Genomic DNA, 12,415 nt, shown 5'->3' on the forward strand with positions numbered 1-12,415 from the left:
ATCAGCCTTCTTTATGGTCCAGCTCTCACTTCCATACATCACTACTAGGAAAACCATAGCTTTAACTATACGGACCTTTGTCGGCAAGGTGATACAAAAATAATAATCTTTTTTGTGAGGGGATCTAAGTTTTGGGGGTGGGAAAATCCCCCCAAACAGCCCAAGGAGAACTGAGCATGCTCAGTGACCATAGAAGGCTGACCGCCTGTTCAGAATGGGGAAACAAAACACCAGCAGGGAAAGGGGGACTGGAAGGGAGTGGTTGAATGACAGTACCATCCTAACACCATCCTGGGTTCATCGCTACTTAAGCCTGCCAAGTGGGTATAGGATGGCAGCCTGCAAAACAAAACAAAACAAAACAAAACAAAACAAAACAAAACAAAACAAAACAAAACAAAACAAAACAAAACAAAACAAAACAAAACAAAACAAAACAAAACAAAATAGTAGCATTCTGTACTGCAACAATCTCTTGCAGCTCCCCTCTTTGGTGCAACTCCAGACTGATTATTTTTTGTTGTTTTTTTTTCAGGTGTATTTTGCAAGATGTCATTGGCATGCTGATGCTACAGTACCATATTGCATTTATGGTGGGCTGACCACACATCGTTCTGCTTTATCAATTGTTCTACGCTGTTTCTCCTGCATTTAGTGCCAGATTGCCCTCTGGAGGGACACACTTGTCCCATAGCAAAACAGAACCTGGACAAATAACACATTTGTGGTAGGAGAAGTTACATGATTTTGGCAGGGAGTTACAGTATGCACCAACTAGAAATGAAGCAGAAATGTATTCCCTTGAGCTTTCATGAATGCACAATAAAATAATATTAATTAGGGCTGCCACATGGCTGGAATTTCCCGGGCAGAGCCGGAATTTGTCCATGGAAAATGGCATCTGGGTGGAATTATCTATAACCCAGGTGTATGGTGATTTTCAAAAAATGAAAAGGTGAAATATTCTCTCTCTATTTTGGAGAGTTTGCATAAAAACAAACAATCAAAAAACAACAACTCAACGACTTTGCCCAAAAAACCTGAACAACTTTTGTGTCCAGATTTTCACTTTTTGAAATATGGTAACCTCATTATTAATATTTATATTTATACCTTGCCTTTTTCTCCTACAGGGACTCAGTGCAGCTTACAGATAAAAATATGAATGGCATAAAAAACCCAGTAATTATAACAGATACATGGATAGATAGAGATATATAGATATAGGAACTGGCTCTGTTGCAGGTTCCACATAATACTTGTTATGTATTTGTAGGAAATCAAATTTTAGTGTGGTAGAACCCACACTTTGGAACTCCCTGCCTATTGACAGCAGGCAGGTGCTTTTTCTGTACTCTTTTCAGCACCTGCTAAGAACGTTTTTTGTTAGGCAAGCCTATCCAGAAATGTGGGACACAGGTGGCGCTGTGTGTTAAACCACAGAGCCTAGGACTTGCCGATCAGAAGGTCAGTGGTTCGAATCCCTGTGATGGGGTGAGCTCCTGTTGCTCGGTCCCTGCTCCTGCCAACCTAGCAGTTCGAAAGCACATCAAAGTGCAAGTAGATAAATAGGTACCACTCCAGCGGGAAGGTAAAAGGCGTTTCCGTGCGCTGCTCTGGTTCGCCAGAAGTGGCTTAGTCATGCTGGCCACATGAGCCGGAAGCTGTATGCCGGCTCCCTCGGCCAATAAAGCGAGATGAGCACCGCAACCCCAGAGTCGGCCACCAGTGGACCTAATGGTCAGGGGTCCCCTTTCCTTTATCCAGAAATATAGAATGCTGTCATTTTTTTGAAATCTGGTGTTTAGCTTACTGATGATTTCGAACTATTTTTCTTTGTGAAAAATAGTTGTTTCTCACCTTTTTTTTCCATGATAGCTATATTGTAAACCGCTTGGAGGTTTTATTTCAATCAAGCGGTATATATGTCCTGCAAAATAAATAAATGAGCTCTAGTACACACATGGAGACACAAGACGCAACACAAAGTTTTTGCATCAAGCGAAGGGAAATTCTGCCAAGAAAAAAATGTGTTTGTTTGGCATTTTTTGCAAGTCATGGGAAGGGGCAGAGTAATGCATTATCTGTTACTGTAAGCAGACAATAATGTCTGTGACATGTGTTTATATTGTTTTCAAGGCCATTTAGAAATTAAAAAAGAAGAATACATTAAGCCCTGGAAAGCTGCAAACAAAATAAAACTGCAAAAGCAATTTTGAAAACCGCCAGATATCTCAAAGCATGACGAGTAAGCGGCAGAAGGACAATAAGACACGAAAAGCAGTCTGGAAATAAAAGCACAACAACATGTCCTTTTAATTTAAAGGTTTGGGCGAATAAAAGATGTAAACCTGGCACTGAAAAAAACTCCCAGTTCAGCTCTTGGAGGAGGTGCTTGATAGCCAGGGCACTATGAATGGGGACTGCAGAGCCAGTGCCTCTTATGGTACCAAACTAAGACACAGATAGGGGTGGATGGATCTGTCAATTTCAGGTTCCTCGTTTGGCCAGTCTTAAGTTCAGTTCTCCACACTTCTGCAACAGTTTGCAATCACAATTTTTAAAGCCTCATGAAAACTCACCAGCATTTAAGTGTAAATGTTTCCACATAGAGCTAGATATAAAGATTGACATTTTCCAACCTTACTATATGCTTGTGAAACATGGACCACTTATAAATGCCACCTCTAACTCCTCGAAAGATTCCATCAACGGTGTCTCCGAAAAATTTTACACATCACTTGGGAAGACAGGTGAACTAATATCAGTATACTGGAAGAAGCAAAGATCACCAGTGTTGAAGCAATGATTCTTCAACATCAACTTCGTTGGACTGGTCATGTTGTGCGGATGCCTGATGATTGTCTTCCAAAGCAACTACTCTATTCCGAACTTAAAAATGGAAAGCTCAATGCTGGTGGTCAACAAAAGAGGTTTAAAGACTGTCTCAAGGCAAATCTAAAAAAATGTAGTTAAACATTGACAGCTGGGAAACACTGGCCTGCGAGCGCTCCAGTTGGAGAACAGCCTTTACCACAGGTGTCATGGGCTTTGAAGACACTCGAACTCAGGACGCAAGGGAGAAATGTGCTAGGAGGAAGGCATGCTTGGCAAATCCACACCGTGATCAACTCCCGCCTGGAAACCTATGTCCTCACTGTGGAAGGACGTGTGGATCCAGAATTGGCCTCCATAGTCACTTACGGACTCACTGTTAAAACCGTGTTTATGAAAGACAATCTTTCTCGGCTACGAGTGATCGCCAAAGAAGAAGAGATATAAAGCAGTTTCCCCTAACATTTTGCATGTTGTTTTCATCAACATTTGCATGAGCATGTGATAGCTCAGTTGGTTAGAGCTTGGTGCTGATAAAGGCAAGGTTGCAGGTTCGATCACCATATTGGACGGCTGCATATTCCTGCATTGCAGCGGATCAGACTAGATGTTCCTAGAGGTCCCTTCCAACTCTCCAATTCTATGATTTCTACAATCCCTCCCCCCCCCCACACACACTGGTGGACAAACAGCATGGTGAAATTCAGAGAAGTGTGAATTTCAAAGGATGGCTGAGTTTCTCTTCCTGTATTGTCTTCAGAAATTCAGATTGGGTAATTTCACCTTAAAATGCACAGTGAACCAAATTTCCCATCCCATCCCTAACCATAGTTTGTTTGTTTCTTTGTTTACTTATTGAATCTATATTCCACCATTTTCTCCAGGCTCACCCAACAAGCTTCATGGCCAAGCGGGGATTTGAAGTCTGGTCTCCAGAGGTCCTAATCTGGCGCTCTAACCACTACACCCCCTGGCTCCTGGTGAGTTTGGACACCCTACCTGCCCTCTCTGTGACTCTCTCCACCCCCCTCCACCCACCCTTTGCCGCTGGCCTCCTTCCCCACAGACTGCCCCACCCTCCGCCCCCCAACGGTGCTTGTCGTGATCTTTCCTGGAGAAAGAGATGAGGTCACGTATTGGAAAGAGGGAGAGAAAGAGCGAGAATCGTGAGGGGGAAGGCAGGTTTGGACAGCAATAAGAGGAGCGGATGCTGAACAACACGGTGGAGGGAAGCCAAGCTCTTCCAACAACCCCTCTCTTTCCCTCCCAGCTCATTCCACTGCTTATTACGACGAGACCCAATACATTCTTTACAAGACAAGAACAAATTTTCATTGTGGGACCGAGATCAGAGCCAAGGGCTCCTTGAGGAGAAAAGGCTGTGGATGTGTTTCTTGGATACGGATCGGAGCCAGTCAGCTGGATAACGCAGGCTAGAGGCAGGCGATCTGGAAGAGCTTGTCATGCAGAAGATATTTATGGAGGAGAGGGCTGCCGGTGGCCACTTGCCATGAGGTCTATGTCCTATGTTCAGAGGCAGCATTCCCAGCTGGGTACCAGTGGCTAGGGGTCACAAGCAGGGCTGCTAGGCTCAAGCCCTGCTGGTGAGCATCCCAAAGACATCTGGTTGGCCACGGTGAGGACGGGATGCTGCAATGATAACACTTCAAACCACCATGGCTTCCCCCAAAGGGAAGGGTGCTGAGAGTTGTTAGAAGGCCCCCTTTCCCCCTCATGGAGCTACAGATTTTCCAGAGTGGTCCCTCTTCCCAATGTGCCCTAGAGTGCAGATGTGGCCTATGTGTGTTTGTGGACTTCCTGGGAGCATCTGGGTGGGCCACTGGCTGAAGCAAGATGCTGGACTAGGTTCCTAGACTGGAGGTTACCTTCACAGAAACCCCAAAAGAAAAGGGGAAAGATAGGCCTTTGTTTAAATACAAATACACAAAGGCCAACTAAGTTAGTTCTTGGTATGAGCTTTCGTGTGCATGCACACTTCTTCAGATACCCTGAATCTGTATCTGAAGAAGTGTGCATGCACACGAAAGCTCATACCAAGAACTAACTTAGTTGGTCTTTAAGGTGCTACTGGAAGGAATTTTTTTTGTTTTGACTATGGCAGACCAACACGGCTACCCATCTGTAACTGAAATACACAAAGGGACAGCCTTGAAAATAAGGGGGAGGCCGCAAAGAACCACATCCAAAGCAATGTTTGTATACACTTCCAAATTACACACGTTATTTCTATTCAGCAATCAAAGGATCACAGCAATCTTAATCGTTGCAACCCAATACCATCATCCTGAACCAATTAAAATTATTTGGCTCTTCAGATCAGCCCTCATCATAGTATCATGTGATTACATATAACCGTTTTTCAGTGTCTGTCTTTATTAAGGCTTTTGATTGTTTTCCCTGTTCATTTAAAGTGTCCTCTTTCATCTGTCCAGAAAACAATTCAAGATTAATCACAATTGCCATGCCCAGTTGATTCATGTATACAACGGCCATCATAGATTCTAACAGTTTATTCTTTCCAGGGTTCTGGAACGGACATTCGCTATGTACAGTACCTAAAAGCAGCTGGTTCTGTACTGTAAAAGGCAGGTGCACACCCTTTTAGTTTAGCTAGGCCATAGGCTCAAAAGAAAACAGAATGATCAAAATACAGTTTTATGAAATTTATGTTTTCTCCAACATATACATTGAAAGCAGTACCATACCACTTTGAGCAGTAATGGCTTCTGTCGCAAAGGATCCTGGGAACTGCAGTTTCTTATGGGGGCTGGGAGTTCAGGGGACTCCTCCTACTGATGGTCTAAATAGACGTTATGCTCCATATATTCTTTATGCCCATATAGTTTTTGAAAGTTTGGGGATTTTAAAAAAAAAGCTTCTTAGTAGACACAAACTGGCTGACAAATTATTTTAAAAGGAACATTTACAGTATCAACAATATGTGATGTGTCCTGGCTGGCTGGTAATTAAAGTGTGTATTTCAGGGGGGAAAAGAATTCTTTAATAAGACATGAAGGGGCACATTAGAGACTCACCAAAATTATTAAGGGGCAGAACTTAATTATGAATGGGCAGAACTTAATCCTGGTTTAGCCTCCTAGGCTTGAAGGCTTCCACTCGCCCCTGATGCATGCTGAAGGACAAGCTGTTATTATGGTCAAACCGTGGCGTCGGTGCCGATGAATGAATGAAGCCGATGGTTCCCATCTGGTTCATTGCTGTCTGACCCTTTGCCAGAAGAGCCTCGTCAGATTTGGTATCTCGTGTGCTGCCAAAGCGTTTGGGATTTGCCTAATCCTTAATACAGCCTGACTGGTTGAGAGAAAGGCTATAGCAGGAGTCAGCAAACTATGGTCCGGCCCACTGGTGGAAAAGTTTCCTGACCCCTGGGCTATAGGATAAGCAGGGCCGGTTCAATACATTTTGCTACCTGAGGCAAAGGGCAAGAAGGCACCCTTTGCCATGGCACATTAAGAAGTCAATTTGAGTGGTGGTTGAATCTTACAGCAATACAGGCCTTGAGGGCAGTCCACATAGCACTCCCAGCTCTGTCCTTTCCCTGCACCTCAGTATGTGCCACCTGAGGCAGCTGCCTCAAGCTCCCTTGTCACAGGGCCGGCCCTGAGGATAAGGCAGTGGTGAGGGACCTGTGTAGCCCTCCATGCTTGCTCCAACAGGAGGCAGTGATGGCCACCAACTGGGATGGCTTTAAAAGAGGATTGGACAAATTCATGGAGAAGGAGACGATCCATAGCTACTAACAAATCATCCAATCATTCATGATGTGCCGGTTCTGTCCAGTTAGCCTTTAAAAGCCATCTAAACCCAGGTTAATCTAAACCCATTCTGGCCATGGCATCTTGTGGCAGTGAGTTCCGTAGATTCAGAAAAGGGCAACCAAAACGACCAAGGGGATGGAACATCTCCCTTAAGGGGAAAGCATACATATTTGTATGCTGCCTTTCCGTAGTTCAGACCATGCTCAAGGCAGCTTACACCATGAAAATATTTGCATAATTACAAAAGTAGTCACAAGCAATGAATAAAACACCACAAGAAGTGCACAACCCAATTGAACAATTTCCACGTAAATTGTAATAGGACAGACAAAAGACAGAACTTTTTCACATGGTGAGTGCTTTTTCTCGGGGGGGGGGGGGAATGCAAGGGTATTCATACCCCTAAACATTTTGTGAATCTTTGTACTTTTGTCCATTTACTGTATCTATTTTCTCCGATTTGAAAGATAAAATGGTGATTTCCTTGAGTCAAAATGAGAGTACCCCTAAACAATGCAATGCATAGTTAAACTCTGGAACTCGCTCCCCCCAGGAGGAAGGAATGGTCACTAACCTGGAGGGCTTTAAAAGAGGATTGGGCAAATTCATGGATAGGGCTATCGGTGGCTACTGGCCATACTGGCGATCCTCTGCCCACATGGGCAGAGGCAGAGATGCTTCTGAATACAAGTTGCTGTAAAGCAGCAATGTCCAACAGATCAATCCCCGAATGATTGCTGTCGATCGCGGGCTCCCTTTTGATTGTTGGCTGTAAAAAGAATTGTGCAGTATGTCTCCGCCCCTGCCATCCTTCTGTCCGTGAACTGGGCAGTCGTTTCAGATACTAAGCATGTCTGTATCGCTTCATCCGTTCTTTTGCCGTGATGTTGTTTTTGAGCTTTTTATGACCTCCCCCCTTAAAAAGGCTCAACAGCCTTCATTTCCCCAACTTTGCAGTCCCCTAAAGAAAAGGTCAACAACTTTGACTCCCTCCCCCTAATGACAATGGGTAGGTCACTGCCGGTTGTTTTATACTGGGAGTAGATTGCATTCTCCTGGGAGTTGGACACGGGTGGCACTGTGGTCTAAACCACAGAGCCTAGGACTTGCTGATTGGAAGGTCGGCGGTTCGAATCCCCCCGACGGGGTGAGCTCCTGTTGTTTGGTCCCTGTTCCTGCTCACCTAGCAGTTCGAAAGCATGACAAAGTGCAAGTAGATAAATAGGTACCACTCCGGCGGGAAGGTAAATGGCGTTTCCATGCGCTGCTCTGGTTCGCCAGAAGCGGCCAGTCATGCTGGCCACATGACCCAGAATCTGTACGCCGGCTCCCTCGGCCAGTAAAGCGAGATGAACGCGCAACCCCAGAGTCATCCACGACGGGACCTAATGGTCAGGGGTCCCTTTACCTTTAAACTGCAGTCTCTTGGGAGCTGGACGTGCCTGCTGTAAAGCACAAGAAGGGACAGAGCTCTTGCTCTTGAGTTTTCCACAGGCATCTGTGTGGTCACTTGAGAACAGGCTGCTGGACTAGATGTGCCATTGGCCTGATTCACCAGGCTCTTATGTTCTTACTGTGCCGTGTGTGTGCATCCTTTTCCCTGTGCTAAATTTCCCTATCTAAATTTTACGACCCATTGTATAGGCTTTGGAGAGAGGAGAGGAGGAAGAGCTTATCTACTGAACATCCTCAACACCAGACATCATTTTATAAACTTCTGCAACAGTGTTCCACCCCCTCCCCCGGCCGCCTTCATTTTAAATGTTTTAGGGTCTCATTTTGGGGAAAGTGTTTCAACTCTTTGATCATTTTAATTGCCATTTTCTACACATGCACATCCGTTTCCCCCCATGTGTTCTGGTAGTCCCTTGATATTATTAACACACACACACACACACACACACACACACACACACACACACAGACCATAATAATGGGAATTAGATGTAGACAGGTTCGTGACAAGAGAGCTATTTCAAACCTTCCTGACTCATAATCAAGGAATGTTCAGAGGGTCTTCCAAGTTATTCCAAATTAAATTGGGGGGAGGGGGAAGCAATGTGATTTTAAGAGTGTTTGATATTGTTTTCAGACATCCAAATAACTACCATAGAATCAGAGAATCTTGGCGTTGGAAGGGACCCAAGGATCATCTAATCCAACCCGCTTCAACGCAGGAATCTTAGCTAAAGCATCCGTGACAGATGGCCATCCAGACTCTGCTTAAAAACATCCAAGGAAGGAGAGCCCACCACCTCTTGTGGGAGTCTGATCCACTGTCCAACAGCTCTTACTGTCAGAATTTTTTTCCAAATGTTTAGTCGGAATCTCCTTTCTTGCAACTTGAAGCGATTGGTTCGAGTCCTACCCTCCGGAGAAGGAGAAAATAAGCATGCTCCCTTCTACATGTGGCAGCCCTTAAGATATATGATGATCTTATCTCCTCTCAGTCTCTTTTCCTGGCTAAACATACCCAATATATTCCAAGTGTGGTCTGGCCAAGGCAGAATAGAGTGGGACTATTACTGCCCTTGATCTGGACACTATGCTTCTGTTGATGCAGCCTAGAACAGCATAAGCCTTTTTTGCTGCTGCATCGCACTGTTGACTCATGTTAAGCATGTTATAGCAATGTCAGTCTTGCAATCCAAACACTCGTCCTTCCCTCCTCCCTTAATTGTACCTTCAGTCATGCTTAAGAAACACCCATTTAATAGCTCATTCTACTTATGGCCAAATGAGACACAATGTTTAGTCACGCATGTTACATTTAATAATAATAATAATAATAATAATAATAATAATAATAATAATAATATTTTTTTATTTATACCCCACCCTTCCCAGTTTAAAAACCGGGCTCATGGCGGCTAACAGCAACTATAAAACCTTGATTAAAATGCGACTTAAAAACAGCATAAAATGCAACATAAAATGCAACATCAATATCAATAAAATTCTAAAATTCAGGGGTCGTGGGACCCAGTCAGTAGACATCAAATGATCACCAGGGCTAACTGGCCAAGTTGGTCCTACTAAGGCCAGCAAGGAGACCAGGGAAGAATTAAATGTGGGGTCCCAGAAAGGGTTTCTTCATAGAAGAGGAAAGGGAAAAGGGAATAGAGGATCAGGCTAATTCAAATTGAAAGCCAGGCGGAATAGCTCTGTCTTACAGGTCCTGTGGAAGGAGATCAATAGGTATTAGCTATTACATTCATGTCCCAAATTTCATCCAAGGAGCTGAAGAAGTCATACATGGTTTTCCCTGCACCCCTCTCCATGTTATCCTTACGACAACCCTGTGAGATAGGTTAGGTTGTGAGACAGTGACTGACCCAATGACACCCACTGAGCTTCATTGCTGAGTGGGGATTCAAACCCTGGACGCTTAGCTCCTAGTCCAGCACTCTGACCCCTTCCTCCATCATTTCAGCCCAACCCAGCAGAAAATTTAAGTTACTGAAAGTTGTCCACCACCACTTTCTGGCGGCTTCCAACAAAACATTAAAACACAAAAAACCTAAAACATTAAAAACCTTGTTGTAGAGGGCTGCCTTCAGATGTCTTCTAAAGGGCCAGGTATCTCTTGGTTATTACTATTGTTATTACCATTGATTGATTATGAACCTTCTAAATCACTGTCTAAAGAAAATTCACACAATTCCTAGTTTCAGGTTTGTCACCTTCCATCGGCCAAAAGATGGTTCTTTTGAGCATGTGCTAAGTGCCCCCCCCCCGCCCAACAGAAAATGTCCGTTTGCAAAAGGCAGTAATTTGGTTACATATGCAGTTTGGAAGACAGGACAGAATCACACTCCTAGCATTTTTAACCTCCCTGCACATTCCTACAGGCCAGCCCCGAGCCCTGAGGTTGCCTGGCTGGGCTCCTGGCTCCTGCTCTCTGTGGGGCCAGTGTGTGAGGGGATGAAAAGCCCGAGTGATAGCAGAGAAAAGGGTCTCTCTGTCCCCAGCGGTTTGGAAACCCCATCGCCACAGCCAGTCCTTCCAGGAACGGCCCTTCAAAGAGGAGTGGCGTTTGTTTTGGCCTGCGAAGGGGGTCAACACAGACTTCTGGGGGCCTGCGATCGTCCCAGACAGGGGCCTATAGAGGAACCTGGGAAAGGGAGGGGCAGCATAAGTGGGCCAAAGATAATTATTGGGGTTGGGGGAGCGAAAGAACAAGGAAACAAATTTGAACAAGGAGGCTGAATAAAGTCCTTTGATTCCGTATTCCTATTCCCCCCACCTCCCTCCATCGCTTGCCAATTCTCAACCTCCTTTAGGCTGCCTTGTAATAGGTTTGGGTTCAATGCATTAAGACAAGACTTCATACAGTGTTTTTATTAATTAGCAGTTACAACAACGACCCGCTTTCTGCTGGGGCTGCTTCAGCCAACTGCACCACTCTCCAGGAATCATCTCCACAAACTCCCGTTCAAAATGACCTTAACAGGTTGGAGAACTGGACCCAAACTAACAACATGAATTTCAACAGGGACAAATGTAAGGTTCTGCACTTAGGCAGGAAGAACCAGACGGGCCAAATATAAGAAGGGGGGCGGGTGTCACCTGGCTTACTAACAGTGCATTTGAGAAGGATCTAGGGGTCTTGGTGGACCACAAGCTGAACATGAGTCAACGGTGTGATGCAGTAGCAAAAAAAGCTAATGCTATACTAGGCTGCATCAGCAGAAGTATAGTGTTCAGATCAAGGGAAGTAATTGTCCCACTCTATTCTGCCTTGGTCAGGCCACACCTGGAATACTGTGTCCAATTCTGGGCACCTCAATTTAAGAAGGGTGTTGACAAGCTGGAACGTGTGCAGAGGAGGGGAACCAAGATGGTCAAGGGTCTGGAAACAAAGTCTTACGACTTTGCCTGGAGAAGAGGAGGCTGAGAGGAGATATGATAAGCATCTTCAAATATCTCAAGGGCTGCCACATTGAAGATGGAGCAAGCTCATTTTCTCCTGCTCTGGAGGGTAGGACTCAAACCAATGACTTCATGTTACAAGAAAGGAGATTCCGACTAAACATCAGGAGGACCTTTCTCATGATAAGAGCTGTTTGACAGAGGAACAGAATCCCTCGGAAGTTGGTGGAATCTCCTTCCTTGGAGGTTTTCAAATGGCGGCTGGATGGCCATCTGTCACGTTTAGCTCTGATTCCTGCATTGTAGGGAGTTGGACTAGATGACCCTTGGGATACCTCCCAACTATGACTTTATGATTCTATGAAATGCTTCTTGTAAGGAAACAATTCTCGGTTTCTGTGGTCCCTGCAATCTGCTGCAATGGAACCCTTGAGTTCTGGTGTCCAGTTCCCCATTGCTCCCCTCTAACCCATACAGACCCCGGATGTCCTTCCAGAGAAGCTCGTTGCTGCTATAATGTTTCATTCTCCCCTTCCAAGATCATCCCCCTTTCTCTCTCTCTCTCTCTCCCGCTTCCCCTTCTTCGTTTTCATCCTCTCCCTTTCGTCGTGGACGAGGCTCCAGCTGGACCCCAGACAACTGGGCCCGAGTCGCTTTCTCCTGCTCCAGATCCCAGGAATATACAACGGGAGCTGAGCTCATGGATAAAAATACGTCCAGGAGTCTCTGGAGAGAAGAGAGAGCAAGAAAACAAGAGTGTGAGAAAGGGAAAGTTCAAGCTCAGGCTGGGACTCAAAGGAGGGTCAGGGATTAAGAGGGGTTGGAGAATGGGGGTTTGATCAGATGTGGGGGGTGGTTGGACAACACGAGGGGGGGAAACTGTGTTTAGTTTCCAGGTGCCAGTTTGA

Source organism: Podarcis muralis, chromosome 2 (assembly GCF_964188315.1).
Source record: "Podarcis muralis chromosome 2, rPodMur119.hap1.1, whole genome shotgun sequence".
NCBI classification, from domain to species: Eukaryota; Metazoa; Chordata; class Lepidosauria; order Squamata; family Lacertidae; genus Podarcis; species Podarcis muralis.